At 41.3% G+C, this 14,433-nt stretch overlaps 1 protein-coding gene across 8 annotated transcripts in view; it reads left to right on the plus strand.

Moving 5' to 3' along the window:
* limch1b (LIM and calponin homology domains 1b) overlaps window positions 1–14,433 on the plus strand; it is a 166,530-nt gene that overhangs the window by 86,692 nt on the left and 65,405 nt on the right. The gene's annotated exons all lie outside the window — the stretch shown is intronic.

The raw sequence follows: 14,433 nt of genomic DNA on the forward strand, positions 1-14,433 counted from the left end.
TCAGGTAGGTGGAGAGTTCCTGCCTCAAGTGGAGGAGTTCAAGTATCTGGGGGTCTTGTTCACGAGTGAGGGAAGGATGGAACGGGAGATTGACAGACAGATCGGTGCAGCTTCTGCAGTAATGCGGTCGCTGTACCGGTCTGTCGTGGTGAAGAAGGAGCTGAGCCGTAAGGCGAAGCTCTAGATTTACCGGTCAATCTATGTTTTCTTCTCTTACCTATGGTCATGAGCTGTGGGTCATGATCGAAAGGACAAGATTCCTGATACAGGCGGCCGAAAAGAGCTTTCTCCGCAGGGTGGCTGGGCGATCCCTTAGAGATAGGGTGAGAAGCATGGTCACTCGGGAGGAGCTCAGAGTAGATCCGCTGCTCTTCCACATCGAGAGGGGCCAGCTGAGGTGGCTCGGGCATCTTTTCCGGATGCCCCCTGGACGCCTTCCCGAGAAGGTGTTCCAGGCATGTCCCACCGGGAGGAGACCCCGGGGAAGACCTAGGACATGCTGGAGGGACTATGTCTCCCGGCTGGCCTGGGAACGCCCTCAGTGTTCCCCCGGAAGAGCTGGAGGAAGTGTCTAGGGAGAGGGAAGTCTGGGCATCCCTTCTTAGACTGCTGCCCCCGCGACCCGGCCCCAGATAAGTGGAAGAAAAGCCAACTCTACTGTTGCATATGGTTGTTTGTCTATTAATTGGATGCTCCAGAACAAATGTTACTTTTTTGTAACGCAATAGAGCCATATATAGAGCGTGCGTAGCTATATGCTAAAAGTTCACAAAGACATTCCCTTTCTCTTTCTTCATCAAAATCACCATCCACTGATGCCAAACTTTCTAACACAATTTTCATAATGTCCTTTGTAACAGCCTCACATGCATCAACTTTACGTCTTAAATCAGCAGCAGGTGTAAAATGTTCTCTTATTTCACGGAAGATTTTAGTTACACAGTCCTTTTTAGCCAAGAGAGTCAGCAATTTCTGCTAGTTGTTTTTCTGGAATTTCTGATTTTAAATCCTGCCTTGCTTTGCGGGCTTCTAATTTCCGTTGTTCATATAGAGAGATTAACCTTTTCTCTTTCTTGGTACATTCATCCTTCTGATAAGCAAGCATTTTCTCTTTGAGAATATGTCGACGTTCTGTACGACGGGGGAGTTCTTCACTGCTAGACTGGCATTTAGACACATTTTTAACCTTACGCTTAACAGCCCCTTCTACAGCCGTTTCGGGTTTTCCTTCAGGGTCCGTAAAACTTTCCAACTCTTGATATTTGTCCGTTTCCTTGGGGTCACGTTTGTGCCTCCTAAATACCTTTGACAATCACGTCGATTGCGAGCCACTGCGATCCCATTTCTGTCTTGTTTTTAGCAGTAGCAGTGAGCTTTGATCAAACACGTGCAGCGTGTTTCAGAAGCTGCGAAGGTGAAGCTCTTACTGTAGCAGACCCCGTGCAATGATAGCCAAAACTTTACTGATGTTTCTTGAAGACTTGGTGCTGTGTTTGATAATGTAGACCATAAAATACTTTTAGATCGTTTACACAATTATACCGGTATTCAGGGACAGGCACTACTTTGGTTCAGATCTTACTTATCAGACAGATATCAATATGTCCATTTAAATGGGAATTTGTCAAATCTAACGCAAGTAAATTATGGATTACCTCAGGGATCGGTTTTAAGACGCTTGCTATTCTACATATACATGCTGCCCCTTGGAAACATTATTAGAAAACATGGAATTAGCTTCCACTGCTAAGCAGATGATACTCAGCTATATACTGTATCTCATCAAGACCAGATGATTCTTTCCAGCTATTTAAAAGAAATATTACTTATCCCACCCAAAATGTGTTAACAGAATATCTCGGAATATAACCTGCAAATTGAAGGCTGCACTGATACTCCGCAAATAGTTAAAGACATAGGCGTAATATAGACACCAACCTTTCATCTAAAAATCACATGTCACAAAAATAGCCTTCTTCCACCTTAGAAATGTCGCCAAATTATGAAATATTTTATGTGTTGCTGACCGTAGAAAAGCTTATTCATGCATTTGTGACCTCAAGACTTGATTACTATAATGAACTACTTAGTGGTTGTCCTGCATGATCAATAAACAAGATACAGTTAGTTCAGAATGCAGCTGCCAGAGTTCTAACCAGATCAAGAAAATACGATCACATAACTCCAATTTTATCATCCCTTCACTGGTTACCCATTAAGTATCGTATTGACTTTAAAGTTATTTTAATTACTTATAAAGCCTTAAACGGTTTAGCCCCTACCTACATAACAGAGCTTCTATCACATTACAACCCATCACGCTCATTAAGGTCTCAAAACTCCAGACTTTTGATAACACCTAGAATAACTAAATCCACCAATGGGGTAGAGCTTTCTCATACATAGCACCTAAACTCTGGAATAGCCTTCCTGATACTATTCGAGGTTCTGACAAACACTCCAAATTTAAATCTAGATTAAAGACACATCTTTTAAACCAAGCATTCACTTAATGCATAATATCCTAAATAAACCACCTGGAGACTGCATTTATTAGATATTATTTACTAGAATGATCTTGCTTGTTCTATGAACACCATTCACTGTGCTGTGTTTTACCTTTTTTGTGTTTTTCTACTTTTCTTATTATCTCATGTAAAGCTGCTTTGGAAAAACGCACATTGTGAAAAGCACTACATAATGTTTTTATTTACTTAATACAAACATGCTAATGACATTAGAAGGTGAGCAACTTGTAGTGATTTGCCTTTTTTTAATTTGCAGTTAGTTTATGTGAACTTTGCTTAAGTGGCCATAACAGTTTCTGTATATCTCATGTTAATCTTGAGTACTTACAGAATAGTAATGTACCCTTTAAATATAAAAAAAATTTGATCACATTTATAAAAGACAGATAAAATGTACGATTACATCCAAAAACATACGACTCAGGCAGGAGCAGTGTTTCCCACAGACTCATTCTATAAAGAATACAATAGCTATTGTAGTTATTTAATCATTGGCTCCTTAAATATAAATGGTGATAATATGGCAAAACAAACGTTGAAATGGGAATTCACAAATAGAGCCATCAAAATGTTCTGAAAAAACTCAAATTAAGTTTTAACCAGTTGCATTACATACAAATACACAATAATTTGCCATTTAGATTCTGAAAATAGTTAAGTTAGAACCAGTGGTAAAAACATTAAAATAATTGTCTAATGTTTGTTACCTAAAATAATAATTAATTACTACTATAACTAGAAATCCAAAATATATATTACCAAAATGTATCTGATTTTATGTCATGACCACAACATTTTTTATGCTTGAAGCACGATCGGAGCGATGTGGAAAGGGTTAAACGAAGTGCTGTAACCACTAATCAGGGATATTAGAGGATATAGCGTGGAAAGATTATCATTATAAATGTCATGGGTGGATGTGATGCTAACAGCTCCATTGTGTAGACACGCTGCTCATTTTAAATGACAGAAATTGTATTTGTCAAATGTCCCTAATGCTGACTGCTAATTTCGCTGGAAATAATATAGAAGCTTAACATAATGATCCTAACGCACAATGCTATCTGTTTGCTCTGTCGTACTCTGGTAAAATCATGTTTGTACTTGTGAATAACTGCAGTGAATTCTGATACATTATTTAGATTTTACTTACCGCAAGCGATGCTGTATTCTGTGGCTTGGCGATCTCTCTCAAATCCTGGCCAGTTCATGTGTCTTTGCTTCAACCGCGAAAGCTGAAGTGCCAGTGAGCATGCGTTCTACTACGTGATTGTGCGCAACAGAGAGGCAACAGAGAGGGCAATGTGGCGAATCAACGGTTAGAATTTAAAGTTATAAAATTTGTTTCAAGACTGTGGCGGAACAAAATAGAATAGGGCGGCCCACCATGGTCTCATTAATGAATGGGAAACACTGAGAGGGGAGGGCGGAACTAAAGCATGTCCGCACCAATTGCCAACAAAACACAGACATATGACTCAGCATGCGGTTCATGTCCGGCATCATTTAGCACTCGGACCGCTCCATCTATCAGTTTCAAACGATCTCCAAATCCATTGTTATATCCCCCATTTATATAACATCCATCATCGAAATGCAGTGAACGAACAAACACACCTCAACTTCTCTCACTATTGCAAGAGTTACGAGCTGCAGACCGACAGCGTAGCCAGCCTTGATGCAGGACCAATCTTGATGGTAAGCGGGTCTTCCTATCGCTCATCACTTGATGTGTGGGCAGGCTATATCTTTTGGGCTTGCTTTCCCGGGAGAGTTGCCCAATAAGGGACTAAGAAAAGTTGTTACATAACGGTTTTTCGTGTTCGATAAAAACAATCCAAAACCTGTACGAACCTTGGGGGGGGGTGTATCGAGCATAGAAATACTACGTAATACGTCCAACTTATGTCAAGCATGAGAAGACAGCATATTTAACATTGTAAAGAGTCAGAATGCATGAAACACAGTTGCACATCCCCTTTAATGATCAAATGTATTTTAAAGTTAATATTTATGCAAGTTTAGACACATACATCCCTGGGGACAGAAATGGCATCCTTTTGGTAAAATTTTGATCAATTAGTGGTAGACAAAACTTTGGCTCTCTAGAAGGGGGTTGAGGGCCGAGCTTAATTGCCCCCCTTGAAATAGATGTGTTCTTAACGATGATTCACTGGACTTCATGTTTAGGCACCTTCTGAATCTACGTTAGAACATTGTCACATTACCAAAAATATTTTAGATCATAATTTCATTATTAAAGCATTTTTGTAATCATAAAAAATCCTTTAAATGGATCCCCTATCATTCTGATGTCACATTGTTTACGCCTGCCGATGACCGTTCACAGACTCCGCCTTATGAGCGTAGAGCTCCTACCTTCCGCCAGAGGTTGCTCCTACCTTCCGCCACTAGCCAGCGACAAGAATGTCTAAGAAACAACAAATGTGTGCTGTTGTTTAATGTAAAATGGAACATAGAAGGGGCCGGGAGGAGACCTTTCCGACGAGCCAGGGTTCGTCCCGAGAAATCTGCGTCCGGGGAAGAAGCACAATTTTCAGATCGACAAACCAACATTCACCGGTTCGTATCTACTGTCCGCAAAGACTTACAGAAACGAGCCAAGACATTCGTTGGAAGTTATATAGTGTCTTTCTCGGTGAGTTCAATGTTTTCTGGTATGTCCTAAGTGCGACAATACTCAGAGCGGATAGATAGAAGATGGTTGCTGATCTTTACATACCTGTCGGTCATATACAAGTACTCTGAATACATGTTTTTGCCTGTATCTGTTTATTTTTGTTAGTAATATGCATGCACATGATTAATCATCAATGGCCAACATTTCATACAACAAATGGTCAGCATACAGTATATTGTTCTATCTATGTTTCTTTCTTTTCCATTTAATTTGTATTTATGAATAAGTCATTAAAGTGATTTTATTGCATTTAGTGTACGGTTTTGGTTGATTAGGGCGTTACAGACGTAATTGTGCTTTCCACCATATTGCTTGTCTTGATGTCATCCAAAGCACATGTGCAAGCGCTCTACCTACTATTTTGCATACGGCGAGGGGAGCAAAACCTCATTTGCATTTAAGGAGACACACACAAAAACTGTTCCTTTTTAAATTTCAGCCACAAATGGACATGTTCAAAATATTGTTAGAAAGAAAGATACAGTTGTGTTCAAAATTATTCAACCCCCAATGCTGTAAATGGTTTTAGTGAATTTAGTGTACATTTGTAATTGTATTCAGAATGAAATCCTACAAGGACTTCTTAAAGGACCATATGCAACTAAAATGACATCAATTAGTTTTGTAATACAGTAGTAAATGTTTCTTGTGTGAATTCTTCATTGACATAATTATTCAACCCCTTAAAGACTACCACTCTGAAGAACAGAGGTTCAATGAAGTGTTTTCAATCAGGTATTGAAAACACCTGTGGATATCAGGGAGCAGCAATAAAGCCTAATAAGCACCAATTAGGCAGCTTTAAAATGACTGTGATACTCAGCTCCTTCTAGACATTTACTGGTGTGGTTACAAACATGGTGAGGTCAAGAGAATGGTCCAGGAAGACAAGAGAAGTCACCAGACTTAAATCCGATTGAGAACCTCTGGTGGGACTTAAAGAAAGCAGTTGCAGTGCGCAAGCCTAAGAATGTGACTGAACTGGAGGCTTTTGCCCATGATGAATGGGCGAAGATACCCGTAGATCGCTGCAAGACACTTGTGTCAAGCTATGCTTCACGTTTAAAAGCTGTTATAACTGTAAAAGGATGTTGTACTAAGTACTAAAATTGAATGTCACTTGGGGGTTGAATAAAACTGATAATGATGTGAGCTCAGAAAAGACATTTGTGGTTATTTCATTATAAATGTTATGTTATATTTGTCTGACCTACACATGCCTCTTTGATTTAATTGTAAGCAGGATTACTGAATGATCATAATCAATGTCAAACCGACCAAAACAATCAATTTCAGTGGGGGTTGAATAATTTTGAACACAACTGTATGTGTTGTATTTTGAGTTGAAACATTCTGGAGATACAACTGACTATTTTTACATTTCAGAAAACACCAAAATTTGCGGCCCTTTAAATTAATACTGCGGTTGCTTTCATTCAATTTCGTGACAAGTTGAGCTTTGTAGAAAATAAATTGTACAAATGTGTTTGTTTTTATTGCCTGAAGATCTTGACTCATTATAAAGAAAAACATCAGGGCCTGAATTATTGCTTTACTCACACACAGTCTTAAGTCTGTCATCTTTTGAAAGATTGCTTGAATTTATTGCAGGTCTGTTGGCACTTGTGGTGTAAATCGTGCAAACATATTGTTATCGCCTACATTGTAATCAAACATGTTAACTTCCCTTTCCTTTTCCTCTTTTCCTGTTCTTCAGTTAACAGCGCCCTTCAAAGTTTGTTATATTTTATAGTTTTGTAGTCTATAGAGGGGTAATACAAGTTTGTTTTTCATTTTTGGTATAATCTGATATTATACACTAGTAGTTTAGTTTTAGGCTGTATGCTCAAAAAGAGAGCAAGGCATAGCTAGTTTTTAAAGTTTTGCCAGACTTGTAAATTCCTGCTCAAGGTTGGCAATACACTGACTTGAATTAATTTAAAGCCAGTCTTTTGTTTATAGGAACCATCCATTAACAAAAGGAATTTGAAGCACAGTTGGAGTATTAAAATTCTTCAATCATTGACCCTCAATTCCAAAACCTTTATTCCAAACCTGAATGACTTTCTACTGTATGGCCACAAAACCACTGGGACATTTCACAAAATATCTTCTTTTGTGTTCCAACTTTATTTATGTGTAAAACCCTTATCAAAGAATGTAATATTAGCAAGATGCACCACTTCATCACAAGGAATGGTGAGGAATTCAACACTTAAGGGGATTTTCCAAACGGGAGTGAGCATCCATATGCCCTACTCCCCTTCGAAGGGCTGAGCCCTTGAAGTGAACTCTTTGAAGGGTGTAGGGCATTACTGACTCTCGTGTATGCGTTTGGAACCCCTTCACAAAGGGAATGACTGGCCAAATCTAACCTGACTATGTCGCACGTGCACTCTGAATCCAGCACTCGTTTGTTGAAAATAAACAACATTTTTAATACTTCTTGTTAAATATTGTGTAATTATGTCTTATTTCACTTGGTCTTTTCACTCCACTTGGTACCATCACTTACAAAAATAGTATTAAACAAATACAAACTAAATTATTGTACTTAAATTTGTAGTTCACTTAAAAATCCTGCATCATATTTTCTTATTTAGTTTTTTCACTCCACTTGGTATTAATAAAGGGACCATAGAATAAAGGAAACCTATTAACAAGAAGCTGTTTTTAATACCTACTATACCTACGTTCCTATGAACTATATTATATTTTTACTATGTTTTAACATTGTTAAATCATATGTTTCACTGACAAAAATTGTATTAAACAAATACAAAATAAATGATTGTACTTAAATTTATAGGTAATTAAAAAATCCCGCATCATATTTTCTTGCATTGCAAGAACTCGTAATCCAAGATCACGTGATCACAAACGGAATGTGCCCTTCACTAATGAACTTCTGAAAGGGCCCTTCGCGAAGGGATTCAGATGTTCACTTTCATTTGGAACACCCCTACAAATGGCATCCCCTTCGCATAAATGCCATTTGGAAAATGCCCATATGGCTGCTCTAGTGAAGGACTTCCCGACTTCCAGTAAAATGAGCCAATCAGTAAAGTGCGGGGCTCGGGTGAAGCGTTTGGCAGCCTGTGCATTGGTAGATTAGGTGACTGTCATGGTTCTGCCTTCCTAGTCATGGTTTCTCTCAGTCGTGTGAGGAAGATATAGCATTGTTTAGATATTGGCATGCTATGTGCTTTCTCATGTCTCGTCTATGGCCCCGCCCCTATCGTTACCTCCTTAGCTTCCCTTCAGTGTTTTATCATCGACACCTGTTCCCTTGTGAATCCTCTTTTGTTCATCTGAGTATTTAAATGCCACCGTTTTTGCTGTCCTGTGCCAGTTAGTTTTGTATTGTTTCCAAGTCGTGTGCTATATTGCTTTGTGTATTACCTTGACTGTGGATACCCTTGTCTTACCTTGCAAACCCTTACCTTGCCTGTTCGTTTAGACGTTGACTTCTGTAAAAAGGTAAATAGACTTTTCCCTTATTTAGTGACCTTACATTTTTGGATGTACTGTAACGGAAGCATTAGTGGAAATGGCTCTATTTTGCATTCTATTAATGAACTACAGTTTGACTTTGATAATGAGCATTTTGGGTGAGAAGTTATATCTCCACTTTATTTTCTATGGACACCCTTCTGGATTTTGAATATCAGTTTTTACCAGTGTGGTCTTGGACTTTTGGACAGCACTGTTAATTTTTTTTAAAGTGCCTCACATTTTTCAGTTTATTGTTAACTCAACTCAACTTTATATATGTAGCGCTTTTTAAAATTTTCATTGATACAAAGCAGTTGTACATGAGACATTTTGTCTACAAGTAAAAAGAATTTACATGGCACTTTTATTTTTTGCTGGGAAGATGTGTGGATGGAGGTGAATGTATATGGGGTGCAAATATGACTGCTACACTACACAGCCGGAATTATCTGTACACCCCATATGGATTAAACTATTGTACTGCTGACAGGAGCAGTAATCCATGTGCACAGTCATGCATGCAATTGTAAATGTTGTTGACTTTAAATTATGAATTGTCACATTCTTTCTCAAATGTATGCCCTGTGTGGCGATTCACCGATCTCTCAATCAGCGTCGCCATAGGGATGGAGACAATCGCCACGCACACCTCCCTGTCATCAACACCTGAAGCTCATTCCAAAAAGGAATAAAAGCAGGAGGCAAAGAGAGAATGGTGAGCAACGACTCCAGACGGGACATTGAGAGCTAACCTTACCTTTTCGTGTTTTGTTTCTCTCAAGAATATAGCACTTGACGACCGGCAGAGAGGACCCTCACCAGGATTGATAGATTCTGCCAATTTGGTGGAGAATGCGGGCGTATTGACACGGGACGAACTGTTTCCTTTTTCAAATTAACCCGCGCAGATTTTTTTTTCCACTCTCACTCCAGGGAACCGATCGCTCTCTATCTCTCTCTACTATGGAGGAAGTCTTACGCTGATTGGCGCCCATCATTACTCGCCAACAGAAGTTTAGTGAACAGTTGGCCGGCAGACAGGAACGACTCGAACAGGCTATCGGGGGTATAGCGGAAGTGGCAGCCATCCGAGCCTACCCGCTGGACATCCTCACCACGGCTCACACCACTTAACCAAAATCTGCAATCTGGATGACATTTAGGCGTACCCGCATACATTAGAGGTGACCGCGAGGTGGGAAGCCTGGCCCTAGACGGAGTGGGTACGACTTCTCACCGGGGAGGTACAACGGGCCTACTAATCGATGTCCACGCCGGCCACTGCCGACTACGACGCTCTGAAGCAAGAGATACTCGCCTGAGTTGGCGTCAACGCGGCACAGCAATTCCAACTCACCCACCTCGCTCACCTCTGGCTAACACCCGAGGAGTCCACCGCGTCAAAGGTCGCCGAGAAACTGGTGATTGATCGCCTGCTCCGAGCATTACCACGCCGTTTCCGGGGCCCAGTGAGTATGAGGGATCCCACGACCTATCGAGAGCTGGTCGAGGCCGTAGAGTTAGCCGAAGTGGCGGCCACCCGAGAGGTTAAAGAGTGAGCGACGGTTCCGGCCCGAAGGGTGGTTCCCCTGTGGCTAGACATACCTGTGGATCCCTCTCCCCGTGACGAGTCCATGCCAACGGAACCCACCATCTCAGGACCTCTGGCCTGGCTAGCCTGCTGCGTGGTGCATCATGCCCCTACCCTCCGGGGCCCCCGGGAGGATCGTGTACGTTGTCGGGAATCCCATCAGCTTAAGACATCTCCAAAGAACTGTTCCAGTTGTTCAGCCGGTTGGGGATTCCAACAGAAGTCTTGACGGACCAGGGAGAACCGTTCATGTCCCGGTTAATGGCTGACCTCTGCCACCTCCTCAAAGTCAAACAGCTGAGGACCTTGGTGTACTACCCCCAGACCGATGGACTTGTGGAATGCTTCAATCAAACCCTCAAGAGGATGCTACGACGCATGGTTACAGAGGATGGGCGTGACTGGGATCTGATGCTGCCATACTTGCTCTTTGGCGTTCGCAAGGTTCCCCAGGCCTCCACCGGGTTCGCCCCCTTTGAACTCCTGTTTGGGGGGCACCTTAGGGGACTCCTGGGAGGCCTGGGAGAAGCAGCCAGCTCCCTATCGCAGCGTCATCGAGCATGTGCAGCAGATGAGGACTCGTATAGACCGGGTGATGCCCCTCGTGAGAGAGCACCTGGCCGAGGCCCAGCGCGCCCAATGCTGCTTGTATGAGCTGCTCGCACAAACCTGAGAGTTTCAGCCAGGATGCCTCGTCTTGATTCTTACCCCAACCGAGTTCCTGGCATTCTGGAAAGGACCATATACCGTGGTGGAAAGGGTAGGAACGGTCAATCACAGAGTCCGTCAGCCGGGACGCCGCCGGGTGGAGCAGCTGTATCACGTCAATCTCCTTGTCTCCCATACAGAAGACCAAATTGAACGCCCTGGTCTGTCAGTACAAGGATGTGTTCTGTGAGAAGCCAAAAGTTGTACACCCTGAAATCCGCACCCCTTCAGGCGTAGTAGTGCGGCAGCGGCCCTACAAAGTCACGGAGGCCTGTCGGTTGGCTATTGAGGGAGAGATAAATCGGATGAAGCAGCTCAAAGTCATCGAGCCCTCCCGCAGCCCTTGGTCCAGCCCCATCGTAATTGTTTCCAAACCCGACGGCACTCTCCTCTTCTGTAATGACTTTTGACGCCTGAACGAGGTCTCTTCCTTTGATGGATACCCCATGTCCAGGGAGGACGAGCTACTGGAACGTCTGGGTAAAGCACGTTTCAACACCACCCTCGACCTGTCTCCTGCTACAACCGTCAATATTAAAGCAGTATTCTTGGTTGTTACGTACGTCAGTTTTCGGTCCAAAAAGTTAAACCTTCTGTTTTGTCCAAGTTCAGTAATAAAAAATTGTTACTCATCCAGTTTTTTATATCGATTATGCATTCCATTTTTCGATGGAACTGCAGTGGAACTACTGTGGACATGCTCTAAATCCAGACTGGAATTCTTCATTAATGACATTCCTTTGAAGGAAAAAGCATAATTGAGTTAAAAACTAAGTTTTCCAGAACTTTAGATATGAAAGGTAGATTCGATATAGGCCTAGTTCTCTATGGTCGAGTTGGGTTTTTTGACAAGGGGCCTTATATCAGCCACCTTATATGCTTTAGCCACATGTCCTAATGTTAGAGATGAGTTATTAATACTAAGAAGAGGATCTAAAAGTTCTGGGAGCATCTCTTTCAGTAGTTTTGTAGGTATAGGGTCTAGCATGCATGTTCTTGATTTAGATGACCTAATGATATTAGACAGTTCATCATGATCTACGGTAGTAAATAATTGCAATTTCTCCTTTGGGGCGCTGTAGTTAGTTTGTTCAGTGGGTTTCACTTCCGGTTGTTATAAATTTTTCTCTAATATCTTGGATTTTACTTGTGAAGTAGTTCAGAAATTCATCACTGATATCCTGAATCTGAAGTCGCTAGCCACTTAATTTTTGTTAATTTAGCCACTGTGTTAAATAAAAACCTAAGGTTGTGCTGGTTTTCTTCTATTAAAAGAGGGTGATCTAGACGTTTTTATGCCATTCCTGAATTTTCGAGTACTTTCTTTTCATGCTGTACGAAATACCTCTAATTTAGTTTTCTTAAAGTTGCGCTCCATTTTCCGGGTAACCGAGTGTGTTCATTACACCATGGTGTTGGGCTGCCATTTTTAATCTTCTTTAAACGCAGAGGAGCAACTGTGTCTAGTGTTTCCTAGAAGGTGGAGTTAAAATTTCCTATAGTAATGTCAAGATCTTCACCATTATTTTTCATGCTAGAGAATTGAGACAATTCAAGCAGATTATTGAGATTATTGTCCTTGAAAGCCATTCCTTAGGCATCTGTATCGTTATCTACATGGATGTTAAAGTCACCAACAACAAGGACTCTATCTTCGGACAGTACTAGTTCTGATAAGAACCCAGCAAATTCTTTAATAAAATCTGTGTGGTGCCCAGGAATCTATATACAACAGCTAGAATAAATGAAAAAAAAAATTGTCCTTAGTATTAGGTTTTGATACATGAAGTACCATGAGTTCAAAATAATTGTATTTAAAATTAGACTTCTGGGAGATGCTAAAATAAGGGAGATGCTAAAATAATTATTGTAAAGTGCAACGACACCTCCCCCTTTGCCTTTCAGACGAGGCTCGTGTTTATAATATTAATCCTGGGGGACAGATTAATTTAAAGTAATATAATCAACTGGTTTAAGCCATGTTTCTTCAAAACAGAGCCTGTCTATTTTATGATCTGTTATCATATTGTTAACAAAAAGTGCTTTATTAGAAGGGATCTAATATTTAGCAATCCGAGTCGTAACAGTTGATTATCTGTATTTTGTTCATGTTTGATTTGTTTAACGTTTATTAAATTGCTAATCAGACAGACAGAGTCTCTTTTATATGATGTTTGGGAGAAGGGATTATAACATGTTGTACATGTTTTATATTCTGCGACGTGAGATGGCAAGCAGACAGTTGGTTAAGCCATTCTGTCTGCTTCCTGACCGGGGCCTCCGTGAGTCAAGCTTCAGCATTATGAAGACTTTGTGCCATATTTCTAGACAGGAGGGAAGCCCCATACCAGAAGGGATGGAGACCATCTCGTTTCTCAGTTGGTGTGTCACTGAACGGGGCAAACGTGTTCGAGAGTGTAAACGGAACGGTTGAGTGATGTTTTGTCCTGCGACTATGCTGTCTCACAGTCATGAAGTTTCCCAGCTGCAGGGGATTTTCAACCGGAACCGAGCTTTGTACGCTAACGTTGCTCGCATCCAAAGTGTTTTCTACGGTCCTAACACTCTTACTATCCTCAAATAAAGATTGGATGCGAGACTCTAATTCTTACTCTAATACTAGCTGCTGATCCAAATTATTGTCATGTGATTAGCTGCTATTGCATAGGTGTTATGTGGTACACTTGAAAATCCCCCAACCACTAAAACCCCCCGCCCCATCTTTTGGCTGTCACCAGTGTCACCTCTTCCGAGTTTGCAGGTCTGAATATTCTCCGATAATAATCTCTTCTAATAATTAACTCCTCATAGGTGGCCACGGTGGCTTAGTGGTTAGCACGTTCGCCTCACACCTCCAGGGTTGGGGGTTCGATTCCCGCTTCCGACTTGTGTGTGTGTGTGGAGTTTGCATGTTCTCCCCGTGCCTCGGGGGTTTCCTCCGGGTACTCCGGTTTCCTCCCCTGGTCCGAAGACATGCATGGTAGGTTGATTGGCATCTCTGGAAAAATGAGTGAGTGTTTGTGCCCTGCGATGGGTTGGCACTCCATCCAGGGTGTATCCTGCCTTGATGCCCGTTGATTTTTAATCAATAATTTGTGTCCAATAATTGTCTCATGTGTTAAGTAGCCATGTAATAAATGGTACGTTCAGCCGGTTTGCTGTACTTTATCCTTCTTATTACATGCCCACTTACCTCATTTGTAAGTAATTGAAGGTGACATATTTATTTTGATGCAAAGGAAGATCATTCCCAAATCAACAAACTTCCATCTCCATCTCTTGACTTTACTCGAGGAGTCAAGTTAAATAGATTGTTTGCAAGTGACATCACGGCACTGGGCAAAGTGCAGATAGAGGGCAGCAAGTAATTTTCTCCATAGGAATTTACTATCACAAGCTCAAAATAACCA

The sequence above is a fragment of the Triplophysa dalaica genome, chromosome 16 (genome assembly GCF_015846415.1).
Source record: "Triplophysa dalaica isolate WHDGS20190420 chromosome 16, ASM1584641v1, whole genome shotgun sequence".
Taxonomy (NCBI): domain Eukaryota; kingdom Metazoa; phylum Chordata; class Actinopteri; order Cypriniformes; family Nemacheilidae; genus Triplophysa; species Triplophysa dalaica.